The following is an 18,751-nucleotide window of genomic DNA, read 5'->3' as shown; positions in this document are numbered from 1 at the left end:
AGGCGGTTGTACTTGAACAGCCCCTTGTGTGTGTTTATTGTCACATATTTTTTTGATTCCTCATCCAGCAGCAACTGCTGGTAAGCATGACTCATATCCAACTTTGTGAATGTCCGACCACCCGCCAATGTGGCAAACAGGTCATCCACTCGAGGCAGAGGGTAGGCGTCGAGCTGAGAGGCTTGGTTTACTGTCAGTTTGTAATCACAGCATATACGCACCCCTCCGTCCTCCTTCAACACTGGTACAATCGGGGCTGCCCAGTCCGAGAACTCTCTTGGCTCAATGACCCCTATCTGTTGTAGTCTCTCCAACTCTTCTTCCACCTTGGCCTTCATGGCGTATGGTACAGTGCGTAGTTTGAAAAAGCGTAGCTGGGCAAAAGGGTCCATACACAGCTTCACAGTGGTGCCCCGGAGAGTGCCCAATTCATTCTTGAACACATCTGCATACTTTCCCAGTAACTCTGCTATTACCGTTACATACCTGATTTCCCTCCAGTTCAGGCGGATTTTCTGCAGAAGGTCACGACCCAGCAGACTAGGCCCCTCCCCTTTCACCACCAGTAGTGTTGCTGCAGCTTCTTGACCCTGATATGCTGCATGCACCTCTATAGCACCAAGCAGGGGAATGCATTCACCCGTGTACTGTCTCAGGCTTATCTCAGTCGCTTGGAGAGCTGGTGCCCCGCCCGAGTGCCACAAGCTGTGGTAGGTGGCTTGGCTGATCACCGAAGCTGAAGCCCTTGTATCCACCTCCATTTGTAGCTCTTTCCCATTTACCTGGATAGTGGCATAGATGGGCTCCGCACAGCACTTATTAAAGTCAACCAGATTAAACATGTTGAAAACACACTCATCCTCCTCAGGCACCATGCCCTGCAGGTGATGCGTGTTTAGTTTGTGTTTTGTCTCCCATTCCTTCTTTGATTTCTCCTTAGTGCCCCTGCATTTCTTGGCTAAGTGCCCCTTTTTCTTGCAGTTATGGCAGGTACTGTCTTTGAAAACACAGTCCTTCGCAAAGTGTGCTCCCCCACACCGGTAACACTCCAAAAGCTCCCTCGGTTTGCCCCTCACATGATGATACATGATGCACCTCGGTTGAGTGCATATTGTTGTTAGCTTTCCGAATATCTTTAGTGTGAGTTGAGCTGCCGTTTCGATTGCCTGAGCAATTTCCAAAGCTTTCTTAAAGTCCAGTGTGGGCTCCCCTAACAACCGACGCTGCATGCCATCATCATTTATACCACACACCAACCTGTTGCAGAGCATGTCATCCAGCACGCCTCCAAACTCACAGTGCTCCGATAGCTGTCTCAGCTCCGTCACATACGCAGCCACCAAAACTCCCGGCTTGCGTGAATGAGTGTGGAATTTGAACCGCTGAACAACCATGGAGGGTTTCGGGCAGTGATGATTTTGCACCAACGTCACCAGTTCTTTCCGAGGCGTCGTCAGGTTACGTATCAACTTGTAGGTCCTCGCTCCACACGCACTGAGAAGAACTGACCTTTTTTTTCCTTCGTCCGAAATGTCGTTTGCCAAGAAAAAGTGTTCCAGCCTCTCGACATATTCAATCCAGTCGCCGTCTCCCTCGGTGAACTCCGTGAGCAATCCGATCGTAGCCATAGATGCGAAGCGGTAGTCCGACTGCAAAATCCGTAGCAAAAACTCAAAACTGTCCGCGTTCGGCTTTTATCCTCGTTGCCAAAAAGGTGTTATAACCTCAGGATAAAAATGCTCGGAAACTCAAGTGCCAGTTTTAGGACGTTTACTGACCACTTTTAGAAACAACCACAGCTAGTCGCACACATACAGGAAGCTGTCCCACACATAACATTCCGGCAGGGAGAACCCTGAAAAACCTCTGAAGGTTCCGGGGTGCAATGCCCCCAAACATACATTAACAACAACACTGTCTATAACAACTAGATTTTGTTTTTTGAACATTTAATCTCTTGTCTTGACTATTTTACATGAAGTCTCTGTGATTAAAAAGTATGAAATGACCCATTCAGAATAAATTCATTGGCAATCAAGTGTAGGCCTCAAAAATGTTCTAGACAGGCAGACTCTCAAAAGTAAAGAGGCTCTCCAATCTGTGAAAGTGCATAAAAAGATTGTGAAATAATTCAGAAAGAAGTTCCTCAACATCAAATTGCAAAAGCTTTGCACGTCATCATCTACAGTGCATCTGTCATGGTCCCTGTGCCTCCCCGGCCAGCCCAGTGTGGCCACAAGTGTTTGTTGTTCTCTCTCTCTCTCTCTCTCTCTCTCTCTCTCTCTCTCTCTCTCTCTCTCCTACCTGTCTGCCTGGGCGGCGCTCTGATTGGGCTCCCGCCCTTGGCCCACGCACCTGCAGCTAAACTCGAGTGAATTGCAGTTGATCTCTGGCTCTTTTTAAGGCTGGGGCTCTGAGCTATTCGTCGCTGGAATATTGAGTAACCCTCGTCAGTATTGCCTGGCTTCATTGTGAATCAGTTATTCCCGTGCTTGCCGCCGACTTACCCTCGTCTATGTTTATAGGTTTATCTGGACCCGCCCGTTTTGACTCCTGGACCCGGTGAGTGTGAGTGGGTTGCTCTTGTGAGGAGTGTTTGGACAAGGAGCGGAGCAAGTGTGAAGAAGTGTGTTTCCCCAGCCTATTGATCCCCGGGACCCTGGTGTTCCCCCCCCCCCCCCCCCCCCCCCTTCACGTGTACATAGCGCACCAGAGTGATTAATAAAGTATTGTTGAACCGTGCTACCTCAGTCTGTGCCTGAGTCCGTCCACCACCGTGACAGCATAAAAATATTCAGAGAAGTTGGAGATGTCTCAGTGTGTAAGGGACAGGGCCAAAGACCTTTATTAGATTCTCATGGTCTTCGGACCCTCAGATGACACAGCATAACTCATCGGCATGATTGTATCTCTGACATTACTAAACAGTCCCGTTTACACAATCCACCGTGCCATCTGCAGATGCCAATAAAAGGCCAATCATGCAAAAAGGAAGCCATATTTGAACATGGTCTAAAAGCGCCTTCGTGTCCTGTGGGTTAAGACTCATTTGAAATGGACTGTTTCAAAGTGGGAAAGAGTTCTGTGTTCAGATGAATCTAAGTTTCTTCTTGTTGGTGATCATGGACACTCTGTCCTACAGGCTGAATAGGAGGGAGACCTTCCAGCATGTTATTGTCAAGGTCTGCGGTGGCAGACCATGGAGTTGTGGGGAAAGTAGGACACAAATGCAGGACTCGCTTATTTAATAATAATAACACAACAATAAATCCCTGTGCAACTCCCGTTCCATGTCTTCTCCCCAGTGCTTGTGCTCTGTGCTCCCCCGACGGGGCTGATCAGGTGCAAGTATGTGCCATTACGCCTCCAGGTGTGGCAGGTCCCCACAGTGGGAACAACCCTCCAGGCCCAGTGTCCAGGGAAAACCAGGACACCTCCACACACACAAGGGACAACAGCAGAATACATGGACGTCATCCTGCGACCCCCAGACAAACCCATTAAAATATAAACAAGTCAATAACTACTCATGGACCATGACAGTTATCAGCACTGAGTTCAAAAGCCAGCATTTCTGATGGTATGGAGGTGCAATAAGTGCATATAGTATGGGCAGCTTGTATGTTTGGGATGGAACTATGAATGCTGAAAGTTTTAGAGCAACATCTGCTCCCCTCCAGATGACGTCTATTTCAGGGAAGGCCTTGTTTCTTTTGAGCAGGACAACACAAAACCACATATTGCAGCTATTACAACAGCATAACTTTGTCAGAGAAGAGTAGAACTAAGTCCTTCTTCACTGTGTTTCAAAAGAAGCTTCATGAAGGGGGGAAGGGAGCAAAGTTATGCTTCACAGCATAAACCACACTGTGAGCAAAGAGAGTTGAAAGGCCTCCCACACTGATACTGACTGTATGAGATGCATCTCATTCCAAAGACAAACATGTGACAGTCTCATGAAGTTAAAGAGCTCAGGCTCTGCTTACAAGCTGCACATCAGTTAAAAACCATAAATAAAATTTAAAAACCATACAATAAACAGACAAAGAAATAAATATAAATAACAATAAAACAAATACATAAATGAAAAAAGAAGATAAAAATAAATCAGTATATATTACAAATGTGACTGAGCCTGTGCAGACCCCTCTGTGTCAGGAAACATCTCCATCCTGCTGTGGGGTCAAGCGATCAGTTACTGAGGAATTTGCTTAGTACAGCGGAAATATGAGATTAGAAAGGAAGCACAACTCACAGTGTGCATGTGAACACACATATGTATTCAGACCACCTTCACTTTACTGGCATGAGTTATGTTGTTTGCTGAACCAGTTTCCAGTTAGCATTGTGTGCCAGTGTTTTGGTCTTGTCCCATGGGGAGGCCCTGGGGCTGACAGGCTGAGAGATTATATCTGTCAGATGGCCTGAGAACACCTTGGTGTTCCCCCGGACAAGCTGGAGGAGGTGGCTGGGGAGAGGGAGGTCTAGGCTCACAGGCAGAGCACAGCGAGCTGAAATCTCTGAAACCGACTGGCCTTCACTTCCTACGAGACAGAGAAGCTCTTCTACCCCTGTATACGGGAGGAAACAGGACTGGACAACCGTGAATAGGAAGGTTAACAACAAACCTCCAAAACAACTGAATGTGAAACTGCAGAACAGATTTTGCTCCATTATCAAAGGACCCTGGATCTATATCGGACAGCCATCCATCTAAAAGTAGCGAAGTAAGGTCTGAAAATCTGTTGAAAAGTAAAAGGCCACAGGGAAAGCTAAAGGCTAGGCCTGAAACTCTGATTGTGGGTGACTCTGCCGTAAAGGATGTACAAAGGATGTGTGGTAAGAACACTAAAGTCCTCTGCTTTCCTAACGATATGGTCCAGAACCTGAAGGAGAGAATTCTTCAAATTGCAGATGAATATCCAACTGTGACAAACATTGTTCTGCATACAGGGTCAAACGATGTGTCCAAACAACAGTCGGAGGTTCTGAAACAGGACTTTACTGGATTATTAAACACTGTAAACTCTCTGAATGCAGCTGTATTCATCAGTGGGCCTGTACCGCCGGTCAGAGGAGGAGACGAGAGATTCAGCAGGTTGTTTACACTGAATAAATGGCTTATATCAGCATGTACTGACCACTCAGTGCATTTTATCAACAACTTTAATATTTTTTGGGAACGCAGGCATCTGTTCAAAGCAAATGGATTTAATTTTAACAAGTCAGGGGTGAAACTGTTCACCTCCAACTTGTTTTATTCCATACGTCATCCATCTGTGCTTGGTGCCAAGGCTGAGATAAGCGAGGAGTTTTCTCATAAAGAGGAACAAACAGTACTCCAAGAACAGACAAAGCCCAGCAGAAACCTTGAAGAGGAGCCTCATCTGCCCCCACCCGGGAAGAGCCTCAGAAAGGAGAGACATCCATGGCATCTGAGGAAGAGCCTCAGAAAGGAGAGACATCTGAGGCAAGAAGAGGCAAGAAGAGGGGTCCCTATTTGCCTCCAAATCTCTCAACAACATCAACGACCAGGACCAGGGACCACGACCTTCCCCAGTCCCCCAAACCCCTGACAGGCCATCACCCTCCTCCCCCTCCCTTTCTCCTCCCTTTCTCCCTCCTCCCCACACCTGAAATTCACTGAGGAGATGATGGAGCGGGTCAATGCTGGGCTCAGATCTACCCCCCGGCCCAATCCCTTTTTGTCCCCCATAAACCCCCCACCAGAGCAGCCAAAGGTTCGCCATCGAGCCCCACCCTCAACAGCAATCGAAGTCACATTGCCCAGCCTCGCCCCCCTTAGTTCCTCCTTACCACCTTCATGCTCTGTCTCCGCAGTCTGATGTGTGATGTGTGGAGGGTCCGGACTGCGAGGATTATGGCAGTGGTGACTCTTCCCAGGAGAAGCTGGGACCCTGTTTACTAGAAGGTTTTAAAATCTCTGTACTTTTAGATGACAGAAGGAGACATGTGGCCTGGTCAAAACACAGAGAGCTGCACTCTAAAAGATCTTTAAACATAGTAAACATACCTTGTGTGCCACAGACTGCTCCCAAACACGAAGGGACAAGTAATGCCTCTAAAACACTTAATTGGCTTTATTAAACATTAGATCTTTAGCTGGGAAAACATTTTTAATTAATGATTTAATCACTGAGCACAGCCTTGATTTTATGTTTTTAACAAAACTTGGTTGGACCAAAGTAACAGTGGAGCTGTTCTCATCGAGACGACCCCTCCTAACTACAGTTTTATCAGTGAGGTCAGGGCGAGCAGGAGAGGAGGAGGGGTCGCTGTCTTATTTAATGAATCATTTCAATGTAAGCAGCTATCTCCTGGAAGTTTTCAGTCTTTTGAATATGTGGCTTTACAGCTGAAGGCCCCATCCAAAGTTGTGTTTCTTAATGTTTACAGGCCTCCCAAATACTGCACAGACTTTTTTAATGACCTCAGTGAACTGCTGTCTGTGATCTGTGTTGATTTTGACTGTGTAATTATTGCTGGGGATTTTAACATCCATGTGGACAACCCTCAGGACAAAGGGACTAAAGACCTGAGCAACACTCTGGGCAACTTTGGGCTGACTCAGCATGTAACAGAGGCCACACATAATAGAGGACACACTCTTGACCTACTGATCTCCAAGAGCCTGAGCATTTCAAACATTACTGTGTCTGATGTGGGCTTATCTGATCATTACTGTGTTTTCTTTGAAAGTAAAATCTCAGCCCACACAAATATATCAACAACAGTGATCACAAAACGGTGTATAACTGAACACAGTAGTGCAATTTTTTACCAGGTCTTCCCATTAACACCTGACCTGTCCAGAGGGTCAGTCAATGAGCTCGTCAATAGCTTCAATGCTAACATGTTAAATGTAATGGACACTATTGCTCCCATTAAGGTGAAGGTTATCTCTGGAAGGAAAAAGTCTCCATGGAGAAACTCCACACTGGTGAAAAATGAAAAAAGAGAGTGTAGGAAAGCTGAGCGCAGATGGAGAAAAACAAACCTCCAGGTTCACTATGACATCTATAAAGAGAAAGTTCACAATTATAATTTACAACTGAGGAGTGCAAGGAGGTCCTACTTCTCTGACATCATCACTAAAAACAGCCATAATGCTCGGGTCTTATTTTCTACAGTTGACAGGCTAACAAACCCTCCTGTGTCAGTGGCAGCTGAACTTCATTCGACCATGGCCTGCAATGACTTTGCCAAATTCTTCACTGAAAAAATCCAAAAAATTAGACAAGCAATTGGTACATCAACAGCAGATCCAGGATATGTACTGTGTCCACCAAAAAACTGTTTAAACACCATGAAACAGTTTCAACCTATTAACAGCAAAGACCTGGAGGACATCTTAGGTCAACTGAACTCCTCCTCCTGCTGTTTAGATGTCCTGCCAACAAGTTTTTTCAAAAAGGTCTCAAAGACTTTAGAGTCAGACCTGTTACAGATCGTCAACTTTTCTTTAATGTCAGGTGTGTTTCCAGAATCACTAAAAACTGCTGTAATCAAACCTATACTGAAAAAGGACAATCTTGACAAGACACAAATGAACAACTACAGGCCGATCTCAAATCTCCCATTTTTAAGTAAGATCATTGAAAAAGCAGTTTCTCAACAGCTCAGTTACTTCTTAAAACAGAGTAATTGCTACGATGCCTTCCAGTCAGGCTTTAGACAGAACCACAGCACTGAAACCGCTCTGACCAAAGTGTTTAATGACATATGTCTAAATACAGACAGTGGAAAAATGTCAGTCTTAGTTTTACTGGATCTCAGTGCAGCATTTGATACAGTTGACCACAACATATTACTCAAACGACTGGAGAACTGGACAGGTCTTTCAGGAACTGTACTAAACTGGTTCAAAACATACTTAGAAAACAGGAAATACTTTGTATCAATAGGTAACTTCACATCTGAGCAGACAAGTATCACATGTGGAGTTCCCCAAGGTTCCATCTTAGGACCCCTTCTGTTTAACATCTACATGCTCCCACTGGCACAGGTTATAAAGAACAACAAAATAAACTATCATAGCTATGCAGATGACACACAAATATATATCACAATGTCACCAGGAGACCAAGGTCCTGTACAGGCTCTTGGTAAATGCATTGAGGAAATTAATGACTGGTTATGCCACAATTTTCTCCAGTTAAACAAAAACAAAACTGAGGTAATTGTCTTTGGCGCTAAAGAAAAACGATTACAGGTCACCAGAGAACTTCAATCTATACATCTAAAAACCACAAACCAGGCGAGAAATTTGGGTGTAGTGATGGATGCAGACCTAAACTTAGAAAAACACATTAAGACAATAACAAAGTCAGCTTACTATCACCTCAAGAATATTTCAAGGATAAAAGATCTGATGTCTCAACAGGACCTGGAAAAACTAGTCCATGCATTCATCTTTAGTAGGCTTGATTACTGTAACAGCATCTTTACAGGTCTACCTAAAAAATCAGTCAGACAACTACAGCTCATTCAGAACTCTGCTGCTCGAGTCCTCACTAAGACCAAAAAAGTGGACCACATCAGTCCAGCTCTGAGGTCTTTACACTGGCTGCCTGTCCATCAGAGGACAGACTTTAAAGTCCTGATGCTGGTCTATAAAGCTCTGAATGATTTAGGACCAAAATACATCAATGACCTCCTGACCCAGTATGAACCTTCCAGATCCCTCAGGTCATCCGGATCCGGTTTTTTATCGGTTCCCAGAGTCAGAACCAGACACGGAGAAGCTGCATTCAGCTTTTGTGCTCCATATATCTGGAACAAACTCCCAGAAAGCCTCAGATCAGCTGAAACACTCAGTTTATTTAAATCCAGGTTGAAGACTCACCTGTTCTCAGTTGCATTTGAATAAAACACCAAATCCACACTCTTAACCCTTGTATGGTGTTCGGGTCTGTGAGATCCGTTTTCAGTTTTTTCAAAAGAAAAATTAAACAATTAATTATTTTTTCAACCTGAAATTCATTGGCTTTGGCTTATTTTCTGTGAAGAACATAAATCCGAGCTAATTTTCAATGACCTCATACTGTACCTCCCCCCACGCATTTACATTACATACAAGGTGTTCGGGTCCACTGGACCCAGGTCTAATAAAAGTGTTGAAAGTGCAGGTCCTGTGTTCCCACACTCTGTCTTCCTCCTTTCTGGTGCTGCTGATAGTGTTTTCTTCCCCTCCTGCTCCCGCACAAAGTTGCAACATTGTTGAAAATTCAACTATCAACACCGTCTGCTCTTACATTCCCACACATTTTACCCTCTTTCTTGAGGGATCCAAATTTTATTTTCTCATACCCTGTCCCACCTGCAAATTAGGGGCATAATACTATAAATAAGACTTTGCCAGGGTGGTTCTTTATCACAACTGATCAAGATGGCAAAAGATTATCTGCTGCGAGGGCCATCCAATTGATTTTGGAAGAGAGAGAGGCTTCGGATGATGATGTTGACAAAGAGGGTTCAGAATATTTCACATTTCTGAAAATTCAGAGTCTGACAGTGACTTTGAAGAAGAGGATGAGGTTGAGCACCATTTAGTAACAAAACGAAGATGAGTACCCCATCTGCAGCCAGCTCCAGGACCAGAACAAGCCCATCAGACAGCAAGTGAAGAAATATGGATGTCAATAACTGGTGAAATTGAATTGAATTTATTTATAAATATATAAATAAATATATATTTTTCACAATATACCTTTCACGTTTGAACAATATAATATCATGTTCGTACAATATAAATATTATATTGTACGAACATGAAAAGTATATTGTTAGAACAATAAACTTTTCACGTTATAACGTGATATAGCTCTATTTTTCTTTTGCCTGGCTGGCAGCGCTACGCTTACGTACTCGGATGAGCTTGCCTCATCCTACAAGTTGTGCCTCCATCTCTTGAGTCCAGATCACACGCTGCACTGCCGTGCTGCTCCACCTTCTCTCTTTCATTTCTGTGTTTGTGCGTGCACAGTGTGAGAGGCTGCGTTGAGAGGCGACAGGATTTCAAACAGGTTTGATTATCATGCGACCATACAATTGATGATTGGGAGCTGGTCGTGAGGTGTTAACTGCTTTTCGTTAACCCATGTATACTACACGATGCACGACACGTAATTAAGGCAGAACTTGGGCCGATCCCCAAAACGGTTGCGCGACCGAAAAATTGGCTCAAAATGGGCCAAAAATCGCACAGTGTATGGCCAGCTTTTGGAGGCTAGCTCCAAACAAACATCTGCAGCTTGGCAGTGTTTACAGCACTATAATGACCAGACCTAATTCTTTTGAAAACCATACATCTTTCCACAGGTCTCAACTTCATCAGACATCACCTGGACACAGAGCTGGATGAGGCCAGCACAAACGGCGGCCTATTGGACGAAGATGATGGCTCCATGGGGTCAGGAAAGCCAGAAGCAGGGGAGCTGGAGAGCTACCTTTCATGTCCTTTCACTGGAGGTGTTGATCTATTGCATGGCTTTCCTCACATCAAGAAGCTGTCGATCAAAACCAACACAGCTCTTCCTGCATCTGGAGCTTGTTCTCAGTCATGCAGGACTCCTGTTCACTGCTTAACAGTTACAGCTTCACAGAAAGAACCTTGAAAGCAAACTGCTGCTGAAGCTTAACCATCACCTCACTGAGTGAAGAAATGGCACATTTTTGCTAAATATGCAGAAATATTTTTCTATTTAGACTTGATCCTGTTGTCATCATTGTGTCCTCTATTTTTAATTAAATGCATATTTAGCTCAGGTTAATATATATATTAATTAATTAATATATATTAATATATATCTTCTAACATCTTGATCAGATGGCACGCACATTGAGTAAGACATTATGCACATAAAACACGGCATCCACAGGAGTGCACAATAAAAACAAACGTAGTCAGATAAAGTTTACTTGTTGACTCTGAGTCGTGTTGGTCAGAAATCGCTTGTAATAATTTAAGACATTATCTCTTTTGGGATTCTTTGTGTTTAGAAAAGAAAATAATTTTGTTTAGTTGCTTTGTATTTTATTTCTTTTGATAACTGTAATTAAAATCAAAGAAAATAGTTCTCATGCGCAGTCAGTGTGGGGAGCTGACGTTTCGGTATCAATCCGCAGACTGGTATAAAACCGCAGGAGCGCCAGAAACAGACTGTTGCTGTTCCGTCTGTGTTCTGTGTGTATAACTGAAGGTTGCACTAGTTTGGTCTTGAATTTTGAGTGCGTAGTCTTTTTTTTTCATAAAACCCGAAGCTCGTCTACAGGATCAAAGCAGGAGACATTGCCCATAAAACTATCGGACTGATTCGGAGAGTGCCTCTGTTCCACTAAATTAAGATTAAAAGGTCAACCTTCTGTGTACGCACAGAACATGGATGACATCATCCGCACAGTCTTTACGGCTGTGCTATGGACCCTTGCCTCGTCCCATGAAGGTAAGTAGAAACCACATGTTTAAGTTAGAAGGCTTGTTTTCTCTGTGTAAAAGTTTCTGTAAACGGCCTGCTGGTTCTTGGATTTGCAGAGTCTCTATTCACTATTTAGTCACTATTTTTGTAACTATTTTTAGCTCTCAGTAACCAGAAGGCGAGCAGAGATGTGTGAATTATCGTTGGTGACACGAAACTGCGTGAGCTGCCGTTAAGCCAGCCTCAGCTTCGAGAAGCTTTTTTGTGTGTGTGTATACTAGATATTGTGGTAAGAGAAACCCACACCATATTTCAGAATAAAAGCCCTTCAGTCTCGCCTTATTTTTTCCCCGTCTCAATTAAAAATGATATTAAAAGTGAACTTCCTGTTTCCACAAACTAATTTCACCTTAAGTTGACAGTACACATTTTCACAGAACTATTATCAATATCAAGTCAGTCTGATTTTTAGATTTCAAAGTAAGAGCCCTTGGAACGTGCTTATGAGCCATTCTTTGAATTCAGAATGTCCTGTTTATACAAACTAATTTCACTTCAAATCAACAGTACACATCATCACAGTGCTCCTGGATTAATGTCAGTCTGGTTTTGGATTTCAAAGTGAGAGCCATGTAAAATGGTATATTATATATTTATTCTCGCTCCAAATGCCATTAAAATGAAACTTCCTGTTATTTTGCGTGTGTGTGTGTCCGTCCTCCATGTGATTGGCTAATTCTTTTTTTTTTTCTTTTTTTCTTTTTTTTTTTCTGGGAAAATTTCCATTTTTACTCTTACCGAATTCTCACAATGTTTTCAGCTGATACCTCTTTAAGAGTCACGTCTCTCTCTGATAACAAATTGTGTGCCAAACGTCACTGTCGGTGTCAACTCTGCCTCCTGTGGTTCGGCGGAGCTAGGAAGCCTTTCTATGCTAAAACCTTTCTAACCTCTGCTTTGTATTTTCATTCTTTCAGACCACAAAAACATCACAATTAAATCTGGACAGAACATCACTCTGCCATGTCGAGCTTCAAACACGTCCTTCATAGCTGTAGAGTGGAGCAGATTTGACTTAAAGCCAGGATATGTACTTTTAAACCGCGACGGGCACTTTGACCCACACAGTCAGCATTTATCTTTTATGAATAGAGTTGATCTGCAGGAGAGAAAAATGAAGGATGGAGACGTGTCTTTGATTCTGAAGGACATGACGACTGATGACACTGGAACATACGAGTGTCTTGTCTTCATGGAAGAAACACGCTCATGGAAGTCCATCTGCAACATCAGCCTGAGTGTTGTCGTTCCTCCAGGTGAGTGAGTAGAGTTGAGTGTGTGTGTGATCAGAGGTGAAGCTGCTTCCTGGTTGTTGTTTGTTTCTAAAGATGTTGTTGATGAGACTTTGTAGAAAGCAGCTGGTCTGAGTGATGTGATCAGAGTGCAGTAGATAATGTCTGACAGCAGTTTGAAGAGGAAATGGATTCTGTTCTGTTCTTCACTCATCACCTACCTGACAGCTGACACCTCACACCTGTTTCTCACCTGCAGGTCGGCCAGTAGAGAATCGACCTGTGGGACTGATCATTGGAGTCATCATTGGACTGTCAGCTGTGGTGATTTTTGTGGCCTTTTCAGGATTTTTATACATGACAAAAAGACAAAACACATTTCTTGTTCCATCTTGTCACGAACGGATACGACATTGTTTCTGTAGACGAGCAGAGGCTCATGTAACATCGGCAGTAATATAATTTCCCTTCCTCTTCCCTTTCCCTTTTCATCCCCCTCCTTGAATTGCCACCTTATCGTGGTGGAGGGGTTTGTGAGCTCAGACGATCCTGGGAGCTGAGTTGTCTGGAGCGTTCAGCTCCTGGTAGGGTCTCCCATGACAAACAGGTCCCAGGTGATGAGCCCGACTGAGAGCAATTCAAAAAAAACATTGTCCCATTTGTACCAGTCATGTGGACAACAGCTAAATCTGATTTGGTGACTTAATGTTACCTAAGACATGATTGTGGGTTATAAAAACCTGTGATAATGAAAGGACAATATGTAACTGTTAAATGTAATAAAATGATTTAGACTTGAAACACCAGACCACACAACTCTGTACGAACACACCAACATGTTGGCTGGTTTGGACCAGGTAAAGACAACATTGTTTTATCCTGTAAATTCAGCTGTCATATTAACACAACACTGAAAGTATACCAGCTTTCTATAGACTGGGACACTTCAGGCTAAATTATGTGTTCACTGCATCTAAAAAAACAATGATGCTATGATGTTGTTGTGTTTATTATCAGGTGATTTGTATGTTCATGTCAGTAAGAAATGAAATCAAAATTCTTAGATTGGCATTTATGTACAGTTTTATTGTTGCTGTGCACTGAAAGCAGCAGTTTGGAAATCAGATTGTTTAAAATTTACTTGGAGAAATGTGTGTGTGTGTGTGTGTGTGTGTGTGTGTGTGGTGTGTGTTTTTTATTTTTTTTATATTTTATTTTTTATTTTTTAATTATTCTCCTCTTCAGTACTTTGTGTGATCCTGATACTGACTGTGATCAGTGTGACTGGAGCCATGGTTGGTTTTCTGTCCTGCAGAACTGTTAATAAAAGCTGTTTGGTCTGTGTCTGGTCTCTCTGGTATCAATAACTCAGATTCTCAGTGGTTAAACCTTTGGCTACTGGTTATTGGTGTTATTCCATCACACCAGAGAATACATGAGGGAGAGAGAACCAGGATGTTCATACTGCAGTTGAATAGAAAGATGGCACATCCAGCAAGTGCAGGGAAATGTGAGGAAGGTGTAGATTTTAATGAAGGTGAGCTAAGAGACTTTATGAACTACAAGACCTTTTAACCAGTGAATCCAGTTATTTAGTTTGACTAAAACTAGATGTGGGGAAAAACCCAAAACATTTTGGTTAAAAAAGAAACTAAATTATTGGGGGGAAAAAATAAGTGATCTGTTTTCTTCTTTTTTTTTTTTTTTTTTAACTTTAAAAATTAACTACAATAGAACAGGAAGTTAATTTTATTACCCTAAATTTAAAAAAAAATCTCTAATTTTGAAAATTAAGACTTTCAAATCCCATGAGCCAAACATTTTTCACAACAGAACATAAATAACAAATGTTAAAACTGAGAAATTTTACAATCCAATCATTTCAAATTTGATGCCTAATGTAAGTCTCAAAAATGCTCTTTTAGACAGGCAGAGACCTTCAAAAGACTCATTTGACATGGACTGTTTCAAAGTGGGAAAGACTTCTGTGTTCAGACAAATCCAAGTTTGACATTCCTCTTGGTAATCGCGTATGCCACATTCTCCGAGCTAAAGAGGAGGGAGACCTAGAGTTCAGTTCAAAAGCCAGCATCTCTGATGGTGTGGAGGTGCGTAAGTGCATACGGTATGGGCAGCTTGTATGTTTGGGAAGGAACTATGAATACTGAATGTTTATAAAGGTTTTAGAGCAACATATGCTCCCCTCCAGATGATGTCTATTTCAGGGAAGGCCTTGTTTGTATTTGAGCAGGACAACACAAAACCACATATTGCAGCTATTACAACAGCATAACTTTGTCAGAGAAGAGTAGAACTAAATCCTTCTTCACTGTGTTTCAAAAGAAGCTTCATGAAGGGGGGAAGGGAGCAAAGTTATGCTTCACAGCATAAACCACACTGTGAGCAAAGAGAGTTGAAAGGCCTCCCACACTGATACTGACTGTATGAGATGCATCTCATTCCAAAGACAAACATGTGACAGTCTCATGAAGTTAAAGAGCTCAGGCTCTGCTTACAAGCTGCACATCAATTAAAAACCATAAATAAAATTTAAAAACCATACAATAAACAGACAAAGAAATAAATAATAAAACAAATACATGAATGAAAACAGAAGATAAAAATAAATCAGTATATATTACAAATGTGACTGAAACCTTTATCAAAGCAACACCAAAACTCCAGCAAGTCATAAGTTTGATGCTCAGACACCTTCAAACTGATATGAAAAGAAGAGGAGATGCTACACCCTGGTAAACAGGCCCCTGTCCCAACTATTCTGAGACCTGTAGCAGGCGATTTGAAATGAGCTCATTCAGTGGATGATGATGTAAAATATCTCACATTAAATGTAGTATGTTATTTGTGTTCTGATAAATGTTGGTTCATGTAATTTGAATGTCTTTTAGTTTTCATTTTGTTCAAATTTAAAGAATGTCCCAACTTTTGTGGGTTTCAGGTTGTAGTTTAGTTTGGTAAAAATGTTTTCGCTGCCTGATGAGGCACTAATAAGAGTTTTTTATGACTTATTACAACTGCAAGTCAGACTGAGCCTGTGCAGACGCCTCTGTGTCAGGAAACATCTTCATCCTGCTGTGGGGTCAAGTGATCAGTTACTGATAAATTTGCTTAGTACAGCTTAGAAAGGAAACACAGTCTGCATGTGAACACACACATATTCCACCTTCACTTTATTCTCATTAGTTATGTTGTTTGCTGAATCAGCTACAAGCTTGGATCCAGGAGACTGACACTATCTCTACTTTTAAGACTAGTTTTAAAACTTTCATTTGTGATAAAGCACATAGTTTGGGCTGGATCAGCTGTCCCTGAATGCTCCCTTATGCTGCAAAAGGCTGCTGGGGGATTCCCATGATGCACTGAGTGTTTCTTCTGCAGTCAAATGTTTCACTCTGTTCTTACACACAACTCTGCATTTAATTATTAGTTATTATTGATACTTGTTTCTCTTACACACTGTGTCTTTGTCCTGTCTTCCTCCCCTCACTGCCAACCAGTTGCAGTTTTTCTCACTTTCTTCGAATCTACACCCACTACGCCATATTGACAAAGTCTAATATAGGGTGCGGTTGATTAATCATTCACTCATTTGACTTTAGAGATACCTGAAGCTTTAAAATAGGAAAGGATAAAGTGGATCAGCAGGGAGAGGAAAACACAAGTGTGTATTTTTTTAACCTCTATAGAGACATTATATTATAGATACATGTTTATATGATGTGCAAGAAACAGCACAGTTTGTGTATCAGTGAATTATGAGTAGTTCAACTTCAGGAAGTTTCATCCTGGTTAAACCTCATAAAAAACGTCCACCACCACTTTATGAAGCAGCCGGCTAAGAAAAAACAAACAAACAACTTTTCTTCAAAGTCAAGGAAAAATGATTAATCAAAGACAAAGGAAGGATGTTTTTGTTTTGTGGCATTTTAACCACAGCTCAGGCCTGAGATTTGAAATAATGTGCCAGTTGTTGCATGTCTTGTTCTGTTTAATTTCATAAAAGTATTTCTTGTCATGATGCATAGTATGAAATAATTTAGTTCAGCCAAACAGGAAACAGATGGTTCTTGTGAAGAGAAATTGTAGAAGGCAAAGGAACTCAGACTCAAGATATCTTAATACATGTGCACACATGGACGACCCCCCCTCATCGCCCAGATCCATCCCGCAGCAACGTGTGCAGGGCAGATATGAGTGAGAGGGAAGACCGCCCAGGGCATCCAGAACTTGCTTTATTTATACAAGTTTTCAAGGAAGTAGGAGTGGCAAAAACATTTCCATAAAAGGAAAAAGAGACTGTTAGCTTGTCAGTAGCTGAAACAAAGGAGGTAGTATGTATAGAAATGCAGACATTCAATAAAAGGGAAGAGAGAGAGAGGGGGAGCGCCAGTCTGTCTTGTTTAAAACCGGATGTCACCACATTCCTCTAAACATATGGCTTCAATCTCTCTCTCTCTGTGTTGGCTCCAATTCACAAACTCCTCTTCTTTAATGAAGCTACAACTAAGCATACTTCACAAAATTAAAATCTTTCATCAGTTCTTCTTAAAATAAAAGGGAAAAACTGCTGCTGATAAAAGAAGCTGCATCATTAATTTAACAGGAGAAGAATAGATATCAAATCAGCTCTCTGACCGGTCAGAACCGGCTCTGTACATATGTTAGTGCCAAGTTCCTGCTCTCATGTGAAATGTGCACAGTCTCCTCAGTGTGTTGCTACTGTATAGATAAACTAAGAGCAAACACACAAAAGTAGTTACGCTGAGGCTGTTTTGGATTCAGATGATTTCATTTATTAATAAGTTGTTGTTCATTAACAACATTCAAGAGAGACAAAGAAAGTCAAACTGTTTCACTGTTTTGCTGCGACATAGCAGTCTAACAGCCGGGTGGGAAGCTCCCAACACTTCCTGTCTGCTTTCAGTCATTATAAATATTTTAATGAGATAAAGATCCCTGTGTGTGTGGCTCTGATGGATTAACAGAAGCTTTGCTGCTGAACTGTGTTTGGAGCCTCATGTTGATGCCACTAACAAAGAAGTTCACCAAAGTCTGTTCTTTTTAAGGAAAATGAGATCTTTTAATGTATCATCTGACACGTTGTCCTTGTTTTTCAGAAGTTTTATTGAACCTATTATTTCTTTCTGTATTGCTGCTTGGTTTGGTAACAAGAATCTGAAGAACAAGACTTGGTTTGGACTTTTGGTAAAAACTGCCAGCAAAGTCTCAGGGCATCGGCAAGATTTTTGCATTTCTAACATGATTAAAGTCAATTTTGATTTTCTTTAGGTGCATTTAATCAAAGCAGAGCACTAACCGACAGGAATGTCTGAGCTGGTGTGTACTGTGAGCTGGGCTGGGAGCTCCTGGCTTTTTACTTCTTGTACTCATTGTTGTGATTGCTGCTCTTTTGGTTTGTAGAAAACTGTAAATAGACAAATTCATTCCAACATCTCCCAAATGGACCAGCTGGCAGCTTTTCTGAAACCTCAGTATTTTTTCTTCTTCTGTGATTAAGACGATGAAAGCACCAGCCTCATGTGACCTCAAGTATTAACAACAACAGCACAGCTTTTAACACTCCATTGTCACCAAGCCTTTAATCTAGACCTCCTGAGACATTTCCAACATCATGTGATGCTGGAAGCTCCTGTGCTGCCACCTACTGGATGATTTATAAAACAGCGGTCACTGTGAGTGAACATTAAAGCTCAGTTGACAAGTTCAGATGTAGGAGTAAGTGAGGAGGCTTCCGAATGAAAGACTCAAAGTTTTTGTGAGTGTAGGAACACTGGGTTGTTTTTTTGTTTCATTTGCACTAAAGTAAAATTGTTGAGTGCTTTCTGAACTAAAGTTAAAATGAAATTTATCACAAACATAAACATATGAAGAGAAAAAAACTGAAACAAATCTGCAAAGATACACAGAAAAGAAGGTCAGACATCAACTAAGGAGAAACACAAGGACAAATGGAACAATATTATCATCCCTTATGTAGCA

General features: G+C 41.9%; 1 long non-coding RNA gene across 2 annotated transcripts; it reads left to right on the top strand.

Moving 5' to 3' along the window:
* Window positions 1-9,944: 9,944 nt before the first annotated feature.
* Window positions 9,945-14,074, top strand: LOC145425693 (uncharacterized). 2 transcript variants are annotated; one of them, XR_013906422.1, is made up of 3 exons: window positions 11,007-11,465; window positions 12,416-12,754; window positions 12,990-14,074. It is a non-coding gene; the product is annotated as an uncharacterized LOC145425693 (long non-coding RNA). The 2 variants fall into 2 exon arrangements; XR_013906421.1 differs by having other exon boundaries at window positions 9,945-11,465; window positions 12,416-14,074.
* The last annotated feature ends 4,677 nt before the right edge of the window (window positions 14,075-18,751 follow it).

This window comes from Astatotilapia calliptera, chromosome 3 (genome assembly GCF_964374335.1).
Source record: "Astatotilapia calliptera chromosome 3, fAstCal68.1, whole genome shotgun sequence".
Lineage (NCBI taxonomy): Eukaryota > Metazoa > Chordata > Actinopteri > Cichliformes > Cichlidae > Astatotilapia > Astatotilapia calliptera.
This window is presented reverse-complemented; position numbering and strand designations above follow the sequence as displayed.